Genomic DNA, 15,291 nt, shown 5'->3' on the forward strand with positions numbered 1-15,291 from the left:
GTCCAGGGCGACACAAACACCAGTCCTCCTCTGTCGGAAGGAAGCAGCTCTCGCTCGTGCTTGGAAGGAGACGAGCATGTAGCATGCAGCGTGTCCGCCACAGCTCACAGGACCCTGACGGATGGAGAGGGAGGAAGAGAGAGAGGGGAGGGAGGGAGAAGCAGAAAGCATGGTGGGGAGAGAAAAGGAGGGAAGACAGAGAGAAGGGGGAGAGAAAAGAAAAGGGGAGAGAAAGAGTGAGCGAGAGAGAAACAGGAAAAGTAGAAAAATGCAAAAGAGGAAAGGTGGAGGCAGAGAGAGAGAAGCAGGCAGAACAGGCCAACCAGCAGAAAGAAAGTGCAGGAGAAATGTGGTGGAGCAGGATAAGCATGTTGGCGAAATATTAAATGCAATAGAATAAACAAATATCAAAAGAGGGGAGACAGAGCAGAAAACAGACCTACAGGGAGAGAGAGCTAGAGAGATACGGAGCAAACAGAACATGATGAAAAGTGCCAGCGAGATAGAACAGGGAAAGAATGAATTCCTTGATTGTGCCTGGAGGGCTGCACCAACTAGAGGTGAAGGGTGGGGGTGGGGCAGTATAGTACAATAGACAGGAAAAGCTGATACCAGTAATGGACTGAACCACTGGTAAACTGGGACTATAACGGTTCTATCTGAAAAAATATGATTCTGAGAAAATTGGCTATAAAGTTCTGAACCCTCATTGGTTTGAATGGTGTCAGCAATTTTTATATTGTATTATTTTGAACTATATACACAGAGAACATTGAACAGAACAAGGCTATAGTCCCCCCAAGCTCTCTCACTAGGGGGCGGAGGGGGGCAGTAAATGGTAGGTGATGTACTAGGGGTTGTGCGTGGCTGTAGGGGTTGTGCGTGTTCGGTTGTGCGTGGCTGTAGGGGTTGTGCGTGTTCGGTTGTGCGTGGCTGTAGGGGTTGTGCGTGTTCGGTTGTGCGTGGCTGTAGGGGTTGTGCGTGCTCGGTTGTGCGTGGCTGTAGGGGTTGTGCGTGCTCGGTTGTGCGTGGCTGTAGGGGTTGTGCGTGCTCGGTTGTGCGTGGCTGTAGGGGTTGTGCGTGCTCGGTTATGCGTAGTTGTAGGGGTTGTGTGTGGTTGTAGGGGTTGTAGGGGCTGTGTGTGGTTGTAGGGGCTGTGTGTGGTTGTAGGGGTTGTAGGGGCTGTGTGTGGTTGTAGGGGTTGTGTGTGGTTGTAGGGGTTGTGGTTGTAGGGGTTGTGCGTGTTTGGTTGTGTGTGGTTGTAGGGGCTGTGTGTGGTTGTAGGGGCTGTGTGGTTGTAGGGGCTGTGTGTGGTTGTAGGGGCTGTGTGTGGTTGTAGGGGCTGTGTGTGGTTGTAGGGGTTGTGTGTGGTTGTAGGGTCTGTGTGTGGTTGTAGGGTCTGTGTGTGGTTGTAGGGGTTGTGCGTGTTCGGTTGTGCGTGGTTGTAGGGGTTGTGCGTGTTCGGTTGTGCGTGGTTGTAGGGGCTGTGTGTGGTTGTAGGGGCTGTGTGTGGTTGTAGGGGCTGTGTGTGGTTGTAGGGGCTGTGCGTGGTTGTAGGGGCTGTGCGTGGTTGTAGGGGCTGTGCGTGGTTGTAGGGGCTGTGCGTGGTTGTAGGGGCTGTGCGTGGTTGTAGGGGCTGTGCGTGGTTGTAGGGGCTGTGTGTGGTTGTAGGGGCTGTGTGTGGTTGTAGGGGCTGTGCGTGGTTGTGTGGGCTGTGTGTGGTTGTGTGTGGTTGTAGGGGCTGTGTGTGGTTGTGTGTGGTTGTAGGGGCTGTGTGTGGTTGTAGGGGTTGTAGGGGTTGTGTGTGGTTGTAGGGGTTGTGCGTGTTTGGTTGTGTGTGGTTGTAGGGGCTGTGTGTGGTTGTAGGGGCTGTGTGTGGTTGTAGGGGCTGTGTGTGGTTGTAGGGGCTGTGTGTGGTTGTAGGGGCTGTGTGTGGTTGTAGGGGCTGTGTGTGGTTGTAGGGGCTGTGTGTGGTTGTGTGTGGTTGTAGGGGCTGTGTGTGGTTGTGTGTGGTTGTAGGGGCTGTGTGTGGTTGTAGGGGTTGTAGGGGTTGTGTGTGGTTGTAGGGGTTGTGCGTGTTTGGTTGTGTGTGGTTGTAGGGGCTGTGTGTGGTTGTAGGGTCTGTGTGTGGTTGCAGGGTCTGTGTGTGGTTGCAGGGTCTGTGTGTGGTTGTAGGGGTTGTGCGTGGTTGTAGGGGTTGTGTGTGTTCGGTTGTGTGTGGTTGTAGGGGCTGTGTGTGGTTGTAGGGGCTGTGTGTGGTTGTAGGGGCTGTGTGTGGTTGTAGGGGCTGTGTGTGGTTGTAGGGGCTGTGTGTGGTTGTAGGGGCTGTGTGTGGTTGTAGGGGCTGTGTGTGGTTGTAGGGGCTGTGTGTGGTTGTAGGGGCTGTGTGTGGTTGTAGGGGCTGTGTGTGGTTGTAGGGGCTGTGTGTGGTTGTAGGGGCTGTGTGTGGTTGTAGGGGCTGTGTGTGGTTGTAGGGGTTGTGCGTGTTCGGTTGTGTGTAGTTGTAGGGGTTGTGTGTGGTTGTAGGGGTTGTGTGTGGTTGTAGGGGTTGTGTGTGGTTGTAGGGGCTGTGTGTGGTTGTAGGGGCTGTGTGTGGTTGTAGGGGTTGTAGGGGCTGTGTGTGGTTGTAGGGGCTGTGTGTGGTTGTAGGGGTTGTGTGTGGTTGTAGGGGTTGTGTGTGGTTGTAGGGGTTGTGCGTGGTTGTAGGGGTTGTGCGTGTTTGGTTGTGTGTGGTTGTAGGGGCTGTGTGTGGTTGTAGGGGCTGTGTGTGGTTGTAGGGGCTGTGTGTGGTTGTAGGGGCTGTGTGTGGTTGTGTGTGGTTGTAGGGGCTGTGTGTGGTTGTGTGGGGTTGTAGGGGCTGTGTGTGGTTGTAGGGGTTGTAGGGGTTGTGTGTGGTTGTAGGGGTTGTGCGTGTTCGGTTGTGTGTGGTTGTAGGGGCTGTGTGTGGTTGTAGGGGCTGTGTGTGGTTGCAGGGTCTTTGTGTGGTTGCAGGGTCTGTGCGTGGTTGTAGGGGTTGTGCGTGTTCGGTTGTGTGTGGTTGTAGGGGCTGTGTGTGGTTGTAGGGGCTGTGTGTGGTTGTAGGGGCTGTGTGTGGTTGTAGGGGCTGTGTGTGGTTGTAGGGGCTGTGTGTGGTTGTAGGGGCTGTGTGTGGTTGTAGGGGCTGTGTGTGGTTGTAGGGGCTGTGTGTGGTTGTAGGGGCTGTGTGTGGTTGTAGGGGCTGTGTGTGGTTGTAGGGGCTGTGTGTGGTTGTAGGGGCTGTGTGTGGTTGGTTCTTCTATCCTTGTGGGAGTTTAGAACAAGGAAAAGGCTCTCTCGTAGGGACATATCCCATGAGGACAAAGACTATATTAAGTTTAGGGGTTAGGTTTAGGGTTACGGGTTAAGGTTAGGAGAAATGGGATTTTGAATGTAAATTAATTGTTGACCCACATTAGGATAGAGGAACATAGCGTGCTGGTTCCTTCTAACGACCAAACAATGTGTTCATGAAATAACAGCTCCTCAAATATTTACTTTCTGCATTACTTATTCCATTTGCTATCTAGGCTATATGATTCAATATCTTTCTATATGATCCTATATGATTCAATATCTTTCTATATGATTCAATATCTTTCTATATGATTCAATATCTTTCTATATGATTCAATATCTTTCTATATGATCTTATATGACTCAATATCTTTCTATATGATTCAATATCTTTCTCTATATGATTCAATATCGTTCTATATGATTCTATATGATTCCATATCTTTCTATATGATTCCATATATTTCTATATCGTTCTATATGATTCTATATCGTTCTATATGATTCTATATTGTTCTATATGATTCCATATCTTTCTGTGTGTGGTTGTAGGGGCTGTGTGTGGTTGTAGGGGCTGTGTGTGGTTGTAGGGGCTGTGTGTGGTTGTGTGTGGTTGTAGGGGCTGTGTGTGGTTGTAGGGGTTGTGCGTGGTTGTAGGGGTTGTGCGTGTTCGGTTGTGTGTGGTTGTAGGGGCTGTGTGTGGTTGTAGGGGCTGTGTGTGGTTGTAGGGGCTGTGTGTGGTTGTAGGGTCTGTGTGTGGTTGCAGGGTCTGTGTGTGGTTGCAGGGTCTGTGTGTGGTTGTAGGGGTTGTGCGTGTTCGGTTGTGTGTGGTTGTAGGGGCTGTGTGTGGTTGTAGGGGCTGTGTGTGGTTGTAGGGGCTGTGTGTGGTTGTAGGGGCTGTGTGTGGTTGGTTCTTCTATCCTTGTGGGAGTTTAGAACAAGGAAAAAGCTCTCTCGTAGGGACATATCCCATGAGGACAAAGACAATATTAAGTTTAGGGGTTAGGTTTAGGGTTACGGGTTAAGGTTAGGAGAAATAGGATTTTGAATGTAAATTAATTGTTGACCCACATTAGGATAGAGGAACATAGCGTGCTGGTTCCTTCTAACGACCAAACAATGTGTTCATGAAATAACAGCTCCTCAAATATTTACTTTCTGCATTACTTATTCCATTTGCTATCTAGGCTATATGATTCAATATCTTTCTATATGATCCTATATGATTCAATATCTTTCTATATGATTCAATATCTTTCTATATGATCCTATATGATTCAATATCTTTCTATATGATCCTATATGATTCAATATCTTTCTATATGATTCAATATCTTTCTATATGATCTTATATGACTCAATATCTTTCTATATGATTCAATATCTTTCTCTATATGATTCAATATCGTTCTATATGATTCCATATCTTTCTATATGATTCCATATATTTCTATATGATTCTATATCGTTCTATATGATTCTATATCGTTCTATATGATTCTATATTGTTCTATATGATTCCATATCTTTCTATATGATTCTATATTGTTCTATATGATTCCATATCTTTCTATATATGATTCTTTAGACATGGGGGATATGACTCAATAGGGTCCTAGTTATTGGAATATAACAGGTCGTTAGAGTTCAATCTATTCCAAATGGCACAAGGGAAATGATAGACAAACATTCTACTACCAAGGATTAGACTATAGACCAACATTTTATAACTATTCTATAAAACATGAAATAAACATTCTTTAATACTATATTGAATCATAACCTTTAAAACAACACGTGATGACTCAGGGCCTACCTGTTCATAACAATTGTATGAATGACACTCAAACAACAAGCTCTCCTATGAGAACGCCTGGCTACACGCCGTGGCTGTGAGTCAAAGTGACTCAACGATGTTGTTGGGAGTAAAAGCCAATTACTGATGGATACACACTATAGTAGGTTGACATGATGAGTTGTTGCTGTGTGTGAGGATCCCTGCTATTGTGTGTGTGTGTGTGTGTGTGTGTGGGGGGGGGTTGAGGCCTAGGGAACAAGTGGTTGCGTAAGGAAAGGGGAAGAGATTGACTTGTTTTTCTGAGGTGTGTTTTATCAGATGGGGCCGTATTGATTGAATTTCATTGGTTCACTGTCAGGCTTGTGCTTTTTTTTTTTTTTTTTTTTACCTTTATTTAACCAGGCAAGTCAGTTAAGAACAAATTCTTATCTTCAATGATGGCCAAGGAACAGTGGGTTAACTGCCGACAGATTTGTAGCTTGTCAGCTCGGGGGTTTGAATTTGCAACCTTCCGGTTACTAGACTAGTCCAACACTCTAACCACTAGGCTACCCTGCTAGTGCTTCTGGTGCTAGTTCTACCGGTGCTACCGCTGCCACCACCGTGCTACTGCTGCTGTTCTGCAGGGCCATCCATTTCACCACATGTCATGTCGGAAGGAGCGAGAGAGTAAGAGAGAGAAAGAGAGCGAGAGCTACACACACAGGGAAAGAGAAGGCCCCCCTTGGTAGCTACAAACATTTTAAACACGACCCACAGGGGCTGGGGGGTTTGTGAAGCAGAGCATCTTGGAGTGAACAGATGACTCTGGGTCAGAGGAGAAGGGGAATAAACCCAAACAACACTTCATTTGGAGCGGTAGGGAGCTCGTCTGACAAAACGCCTCCTACAGTGCTAGCAATCTACTTCAAAGTTGGCATGCTAAGAGGAGAGAAAATGTTTTAACAAGGTAGCTACTTAAGTCAGTGTGTTATAAAAGGTATTCTGATTCAATGTGTCAGAGTTAGGGAAGAATCAGCACAGTGCTTCCAGCAAGGAAGAAAAGAGGGAGAGACAGAGAGCGCGAGAGAGAGCGAGAGAGAGAGAGACAGAGAGCGCGAGACGAGACAGAGAGCGCGAGACAGAGACAGAGAGCGCGAGACAGAGAGCGCGAGACAGCGAGACAGAGAGCGAGACAGAGAGCGCGAGACAGAGAGCGCGAGACAGAGAGGAGAGCGCGAGACAGAGAGCGAGAGAGCGCGAGACAGAGAGCGCGAGACAGAGAGCGCGAGGGAGACGGCGAGAGAGCGCGAGAGAGCGCGAGACAGAGACGGCGAGAGAGCGCGAGGGAGACGGCGAGAGAGCGAGGGAGACGGCGAGAGAGCGAGGGAGACGGCGAGAGAGCAAGGGAGACGGCGAGAGAGCAAGGGAGACGGCGAGAGCGAGAGAAGGAGCGAGAGAGAGAGAAGGAGAGAGCACGAGAGAGGGGTGGGGGTGTGGAAGAGGAATAAAATAGAGCATGGCTTTGAAATAGAAAGGGAAAGAGCTGTGTACTGGTTTTCTAGGTTGTTGAACCCATTTAGATTCACATTATCATGTGTTCTCTGATAACGCTGAGGCAAATAGGAATGTGCTTTCAAATGGAAATACGGCTAGAAAAGACATTAACAGGGAAAAACTGTAACTGTGTTACTTCAGCTTCGGAGGCAGTTTATGTTCACTACAGATTATACAATGACCTGTGTGATCACTTGTAGCACACAGTGTGTGTGTGTGGGTGCGTGTGTGTGTGTGCGTGTGTGTGCAGGGTGCGGTGCGTGTGTGTGTGTGCGTGTGTGTGCAGGGTGCGGTGCGTGTGTGTGCAGGGTGCGGTGCGTGTGTGTGCAGGGTGCGGTGCGTGTGTGTGCAGGGGTGCGTGTGTGTGCAGGGTGCGTGTGTGTGCAGGGTGCGGTGCGTGTGTGTGCAGGGTGCGGTGCGTGTGTGTGCAGGGTGCGGTGCGTGTGTGTGCAGGGTGCAGTGCGTGTGTGTGCAGGGTGCAGTGCGTGTGTGTGCAGGGTGCAGTGCGTGTGTGTGCAGGGTGCAGTGCGTGTGTGTGCAGGGTGCATTGCGTGTGTGCAGGGTGCAGTGCGTGTGCAGGGTGCAGTGCGTGTGTGTGCAGTGCGTGTGCAGGGTGCAGTGCGTGTGTGTGCAGTGCGTGTGTGTGCAGTGCGTGTGTGTGCAGTGCATGTGCAGTGCGTGTGTGTCTCTACCACTCCAACAGCAATAGTTCAATGGGGTCAGCTGTCGCTGTAGCCTTCCAGGAACAATATGAAACCTCTCTGCAGAAGCCTGTGATGCACTAACCAATGCATCATGGGAAACGGAGTATTTTCTCTCTCTCTCCCTCACAGTTTTCTGCACTTATTATTTAGTGGGGCCATTTAGAAAACTATTGCACTGTGCATAATTACTTAATGTAAGTGTGGTAAAAAGATGGATGCCGATCCAATATATTAAGATATAGCAAGTAGAGTGCTTATCTCAGATTCATAGGCAAGCTTTTATGAGCAGGGCCGAGGCGCCAGTCCCAGTTCCTAGTTTTAAATCGACCCCAAATAAATGCAGCCTTGAAAACTGCCCATTTAAAATACAGCTAATACTTCATTTAAACTGTGTGTGTGAGCCAGGAGAACAAAAACGCCTATATGTAATGATCACAGACTTGGCTTTCATGTTCTCATTCGGAAGGCCAATAGAACGGTAGGGTGCACTGACAATAAAGCACTCCGAACAGCAAACATGCACACTTGCAGATTACTGCTAAAGAGTGCTGAGAGCGAGCGTTTACTGCTGAAAAATAGACCGAATTCAGAATGCAGCAAAACTAATAGTAGGATTAAACAGCACATTAGTGTTTCTAGGTCCAAATTCGCAGTGTGTTTAGATTAGTTGCAGACTAGTTGTAAAGATCAGAAACAAGTTTATACCCTCAATCCCTCTTATCCCGACGAATGGACATGGATGCACATACACAGCTGGGTATTAGTGTGGGGGGCCTGATGTTCTTTTCCCATGCCTCAGAAGGGATTTAACCCCAGTGAAGGGCATTCTAACAGTGTTTGTACACGTGAGATGTAGACCTGGCAGAGTGTGAGGCTTTAAGGTGACCTTGCGTCAGTCTAACATCTCTCACACACACACACACACACGCACACACAATCAGGAAGTGATTCTGGACAACGTCCACAATCCCAGAGTATAATAATATAGAAAGAACACGGTCATTCAGGACACTTATTCAATGCAATTCCGAGCCAAGACATTAACTCAATTTACAGTTAACTGCCAAAATAAAGGAAACACTTGACTAAATGAGGGGTATAAAGTATATTGACAGCAGGTGCTTCCACACAGGTGTGGTTCCTGAGTTAATTAAGCAATTAACATCCCATCATGCTCAGGGTCATGTATATAAATACCCAGCTATCCATTATTTTGTCTACCATGGCTAGAAGAAGAGATCTCAGTGACTTTGAAAGAGGGGACTCATAGGAGCATAGGGGGTTTAAAGGGTGGGTGGGTGTGTCAGTCACCAGACCTCAACCCAATTGGAACACTCCTGATTCTGGAGCGGTGCCTCAGTGTTTTGCACCATGAACAAAACACCAAATGATGGAATTTCTTGTGGAAGAATGGTGTCACATCCCTCCAATAGAGTTCCAGACACTTGTAGAATCTATGACAAGGCACATTGAAGCTGTTCTGGCTTGTGGTGGCCCAACGCCCTATTAAAACACTATGTTGGTGTTTCCTTTATTTTGCCAGTTACCTTTATGTGACCTGTGTGGGAATAACATTCACAACCCTGGTGTTACCAACCCGACACTCTTACACACTGAGCAACTTGAGCAGGTGAGAGTGAGCATCAAAATGCATAACAAATATCAAGCGCAAATACAGATTGTTTAAAGAATCCCACTGAGGGAGGAAGGTATACTCCCCTGTAGGGGGCACTACTAATTAGACAACACTCCTCGCTTGTACTGTCACTCCCTCGGTCTCTGTCGGTCTCTCTATCCGTCTGTGACCGTCTAATTAAATAGGAGGGCGCTGGGAACATCAAAGCTGGTGTGTGTGAGAACAACAGTCAAGCTATTCTTTGCTAGAGCTGGACAATTTTAATAGTCCTTTGTCTTTTCCAATCAGAGGGGCCCTAGAGAGGGAGAGAGAGCGCCAGGGCTTTCTAATATCCCCCCGTCATTTGGTTATTTACACACACACACACACACACACACACACGAGGGGAGAGCTCTGATGTGCTTCTGTGCTTGGAGGTGCGTCTTGACAGGCAGTTGAACCTATACACTGTTTCTAGTGTGTATTGTTACATAAGCAGCAAACTAGGCCAATGAGCCATTTGTATTCTATAGGATTCCTTGAAATACCAACAACCATCTCAAACTGTTTTCTACTAGCTGGAGTGCTGCCAATCCCTTTGATTTGGTGTAGCGTATCATATTGCTTCTGACCCTAAACTTCCAAACACTCCTGCCAATAGAAGGTTTAATGATGGATGGTTTACCTGCCTATGGGAGGAGCCGGGAAGCTCCAGTGAACCAACACAGCCCCTGTGGTGACTATTGATAAAGGTACTGAGCGCCTGCTGGGGAGACTGAGGGGAGACCAATGGAGGAGTGGAAAAAACAATGACATGGGGAGAGAGATTCTGAACTGAGATGAACATGCAGGACAGGTACAGCATCTGAACTGATGAACATGTAGGACAGGTACAGCATCTGAACTGATGAACATGTAGGACAGGTACAGCATCTGAACTGATGAACATGTAGGACAGGTACAGCATCTGAACTGAGATGAACATGTCGGACAGGTACAGCATCTGAACTGAGATGAACATGCAGGACAGGTACAGCATCTGAACTGAGATGAACATGTCTGAGGACAGGTACAGCATCTGAACTGAGATGAACATGCAGGACAGGTACAGCATCTGATCTGAGATGAACATGTCGGACAGGTACAGCATCTGAACTGAGATGAACATGCAGGACAGGTACAGCATCTGAACTGATGAACATGCAGGACAGGTACAGCATCTGAACTGAGATGAACATGTAGGACAGGTACAGCATCTGAACTGAGATGAACATGTAGGACAGGTACAGCATCTGAACTGATGAACATGTAGGACAGGTACAGCATCTGAACTGAGATGAACATGTAGGACAGGTACAGCATCTGAACTGAGATGAACATGTAGGACAGGTACAGCATCTGAACTGAGATGAACATGCAGGACAGGTACAGCATCTGAACTGAGATGAACATGTAGGACAGGTACAGCATCTGAACTGAGATGAACATGTAGGACAGGTACAGCATCTGAACTGAGATGAACATGTAGGACAGGTACAGCATCTGAACTGAGATGAACATGTAGGACAGGTACAGCATCTGAACTGAGATGAACATGTAGGACAGGTACAGCATCTGAACTGAGATGAACATGTAGGACAGGTACAGCATCTGAACTGAGATGAACATGTAGGACAGGTACAGCATCTGAACTGAGATGAACATGTAGGACAGGTACAGCATCTGAACTGAGATGAACATGCAGGACAGGTACAGCATCTGAACTGAGATGAACATGTAGGACAGGTACAGCATCTGAACTGAGATGAACATGTAGGACAGGTACAGCATCTGAACTGATGAACATGCAGGACAGGTACAGCATCTGAACTGAGATGAACATGCAGGACAGGTACAGCATCTGAACTGAGATGAACATGTAGGACAGGTACAGCATCTGAACTGAGATGAACATGTAGGACAGGTACAGCATCTGAACTGAGATGAACATGTAGGACAGGTACAGCATCTGAACTGAGATGAACATGTAGGACATGTACAGCATCTGAACTGAGATGAACATGTAGGACAGGTAGATGAACATGTAGGACAGGTACAGCATCTGAACTGAGATGAACATGTAGGACAGGTACAGCATCTGAACTGAGATGAACATGCAGGACAGGTACAGCATCTGAACTGAGATGAACATGTAGGACAGGTACAGCATCTGAACTGAGATGAACATGTAGGACAGGTACAGCATCTGAACTGAGATGAACATGCAGGACAGGTACAGCATCTGAACTGAGATGAACATGTAGGACAGGTACAGCATCTGAACTGAGAACATGAACATACAGCATCTGAACTGAGATGAACATGTAGGACAGGTACAGCATCTGAACTGAGATGAACATGTAGGACAGGTACAGCATCTGAACTGATATGAACATGTAGGACAGGTACAGCATCTGAACTGATGAACATGTAGGACAGGTACAGCATCTGAACTGAGATGAACATGTAGGACAGGTACAGCATCTGAACTGAGATGAACATGCAGGACAGGAACAGCATCTGAACTGAGATGAACATGAACATGTAGGACAGGTACAGCATCTGAACTGAGATGAACATGTAGGACAGGTACAGCATCTGAACTGAGATGAACATGTAGGACAGGTACAGCATCTGAACTGAGATGAACATGTAGGACAGGTACAGCATCTGAACTGATGAACATGCAGGACAGGTACAGCATCTGAACTGAGATGAACATGTAGGACAGGTACAGCATCTGAACTGAGATGAACATGTAGGACAGGTACAGCATCTGAACTGAGATGAACATGTAGGACAGGTACAGCATCTGAACTGAGATGAACATGTAGGACAGGTACAGCATCTGAACTGAGATGAACATGTAGGACAGGTACAGCATCTGAACTGAGATGAACATGTAGGACAGGTACAGCATCTGAACTGAGATGAACATGTAGGACAGGTACAGCATCTGAACTGAGATGAACATGTAGGACAGGTACAGCATCTGAACTGAGATGAACATGTAGGACAGGTACAGCATCTGAACTGAGATGAACATGTAGGACAGGTACAGCATCTGAACTGAGATGAACATGTAGGACAGGTACAGCATCTGAACTGAGATGAACATGTAGGACAGGTACAGCATCTGAACTGAGATGAACATGCAGGACAGGTACAGCATCTGAACTGAGATGAACATGTAGGACAGGTACAGCATCTGAACTGAGATGAACATGTAGGACAGGTACAGCATCTGAACTGAGATGAACATGCAGGACAGGTACAGCATCTGAACTGAGATGAACATGTAGGACAGGTACAGCATCTGAACTGAGATGAACATGTAGGACAGGTACAGCATCTGAACTGATGAACATGCAGGACAGGTACAGCATCTGAACTGATGAACATGTAGGACAGGTACAGCATCTGAACTGAGATGAACATGTAGGACAGGTACAGCATCTGAACTGAGATGAACATGTAGGACAGGTACAGCATCTGAACTGAGATGAACATGTAGGACAGGTACAGCATCTGAACTGAGATGAACATGTAGGACAGGTACAGCATCTGAACTGAGATGAACATGTAGGACAGGTACAGCATCTGAACTGATGAACATGTAGGACAGGTACAGCATCTGAACTGATGAACATGCAGGACAGGTACAGCATCTGAACTGAGATGAACATGTAGGACAGGTATAGCATCTGAACTGAGATGAACATGTAGGACAGGTACAGCATCTGAACTGAGATGAACATATAGGACAGGTACAGCATCTGAACTGAGATGAACATGCAGGACAGGTACAGCATCTGAACTGAGATGAACATGTAGGACAGGTACAGCATCTGAACTGAGATGAACATGCAGGACAGGTACAGCATCTGAACTGAGATGAACATGTAGGACAGGTACAGCATCTGAACTGAGATGAACATGCAGGACAGGTACAGCATCTGAACTGAGATGAACATGTAGGACAGGTACAGCATCTGAACTGAGATGAACATGCAGGACAGGTACAGCATCTGAACTGAGATGAACATGTAGGACAGGTACAGCATCTGAACTGAGATGAACATGCAGGACAGGTACAGCATCTGAACTGAGATGAACATGTAGGACAGGTACAGCATCTGAACTGAGATGAACATGCAGGACAGGTACAGCATCTGAACTGAGATGAACATGTAGGACAGGTACAGCATCTGAACTGATGAACATGTAGGACAGGTACAGCATCTGAACTGAGATGAACATGTAGGACAGGTATAGCATCTGAACTGAGATGAACATGCAGGACAGGTACAGCATCTGAACTGAGATGAACATGCAGGACAGGTACAGCATCTGAACTGAGATGGCCAAGACCTAGCCTCCTACTCTGCTGGCAGCGCAGGAACAAAATGTTAGATCAAAGTAATACACCTAGTATGGCTTCACTAGCATTGTTTCAGGAGATAACTCTCTCTCTGTGTGAAGAGTGTGTCATCTCACAGCCAAAATGACAACTTGCACTAAAGGACAGAGGAACAATATGGAGTGATTTGACACCTGTGTGTAGTGTGTATGTGTGCGTGAGTGCGGTGCAATGACTGTGTCCTGTCTACCACTGTGTACCAGCCAACTGCAGAGGCTGATAGAAAAGCTGACAATATGTCTCTTTGGTTCAATGTTCCAGATACACAAAACCAATATTTCACACCATCACCCTATATGGTGTACATTACTGACTCTCTTAGTAGACTGCAAAACAATCTGTGGCCCAACTCTAAGACATATCAAAGGCCTGAGGCTAATCACAATGGACAGTAACGCTGCTATTTGGATTGGTCTGCACCTCTGTCCTCCACAGCGAAGACGCTGTAGAACATCCGTACGAGGCGTGAATAAGCTCCAGTAGAGGCTGTAGTAGCAGACTGGCAGGAGGGGTAATACATGCACCCATCTTAATATGCACATCAGAGTAATTGAGCACAAACGTCAGCAGCAGGAATAGTTTCACTCTTATATATTTCTATGGGGGTCGTTTTTACGATAATCAGGATACTGAGGTGGGTGACAAGGGATGGGGACAATGACAGGGTACAACATGTGTGTGTGGAGTTAGGTTTGAGTGTACACAACATTAAGAACACCTGCTCTTTCCATGACAGACTGACCAGGTGAAGCCAAGTGAAAGCTATGATCCCCTATTGATTTGTTAAATCCACTTTAAATCAGTGTAGATGAAAGGGAGGAGACAGGTTAAAGAATGATTTTCAACCATGAGATAATATTTAAGTGCCTTTAAACGGGGTATGGTAGTAAGTGCCAGGCGCACCGGTTTCACCTTAATCAACAACCATATGCTTTCTCTTTTGCCAATTACATTGGATGGCCTTTCCTTGTGGATTCACTGGGAGGGAGAGACACACGTAGGCCTCTTCTCTAATCAAGAACACTGACATCTGCTACTATAACGTATTGATCAGTATGCAGCTCATATTTCTCTGCCAGACTTAAATGAATAACCAGAACCCCCCCCAATATGTCTTCTACCCCTCACTCAGCCACCCCATCCTGTAAATCCATCTTCAATGCGCCTCTATCTCGACGCTAAGTGGTCAAACGACATGGCCATTAGCCTGGCACTCAGCTGGGCAGGATTTCATGAACAACAGTCAGCAGGAGCACTGTCTGTCAGTGTTGTTAACAAAGAGCCATTAACAACAGTCATTGTCTGTGGTGTTAACAGCTTTAAACAGTCATTTTCTGTCTGTGGTGTTAACAAAGAGCCTTTAAAAACAGTCATTGTCTGTGGTGTTAATAAACAGCTTTTACTCACCAGCCTGCACCTGTTACGGAGAAGGGCTGTGTGTGTGTGTGTGTGTAAAATGTCTATGTCAAATCATGTGATTGTGCATGAGTACCTTCTTAATAAAACATCCTTGAGGATATGGGTCGTCCTTTTAAAATTGCAGCGCACTACTGCACAGCTTGCGTGTTGGCGACAGATTTCTATGGCACGTTATTTAAGTGCCAACCACTGGTACCATTAATACTAGTTAGTGCTAGTTTGACCACCAGAGGGCATCTTTGAGTAGCATTTGATAGCCTTCAAAAGTGGCTGTACTAGAGAATTTAAAACCTTTTATTGTAAGAACATAGTATATGGGGGACTGATTTTAAGAAATGTTAATTAATTTGATTAATATTATGGTGTTTCTATTCCAAGAAAAACTAAAAACCCTCTGGGTTTCCGTTAGGATGGGACGGAAAATATACAGAGCTGGGCTATTTAGCTA

General features: G+C 46.6%; 1 protein-coding gene across 1 annotated transcript in view; it reads right to left on the minus strand.

Moving 5' to 3' along the window:
* Positions 1–15,291, minus strand: part of LOC135515092 (staphylococcal nuclease domain-containing protein 1-like) — a 335,980-nt gene that overhangs the window by 211,009 nt on the left and 109,680 nt on the right. The window lies entirely within an intron of this gene.

This window comes from Oncorhynchus masou, chromosome 26, assembly GCF_036934945.1.
Source record: "Oncorhynchus masou masou isolate Uvic2021 chromosome 26, UVic_Omas_1.1, whole genome shotgun sequence".
NCBI classification, from domain to species: domain Eukaryota; kingdom Metazoa; phylum Chordata; class Actinopteri; order Salmoniformes; family Salmonidae; genus Oncorhynchus; species Oncorhynchus masou.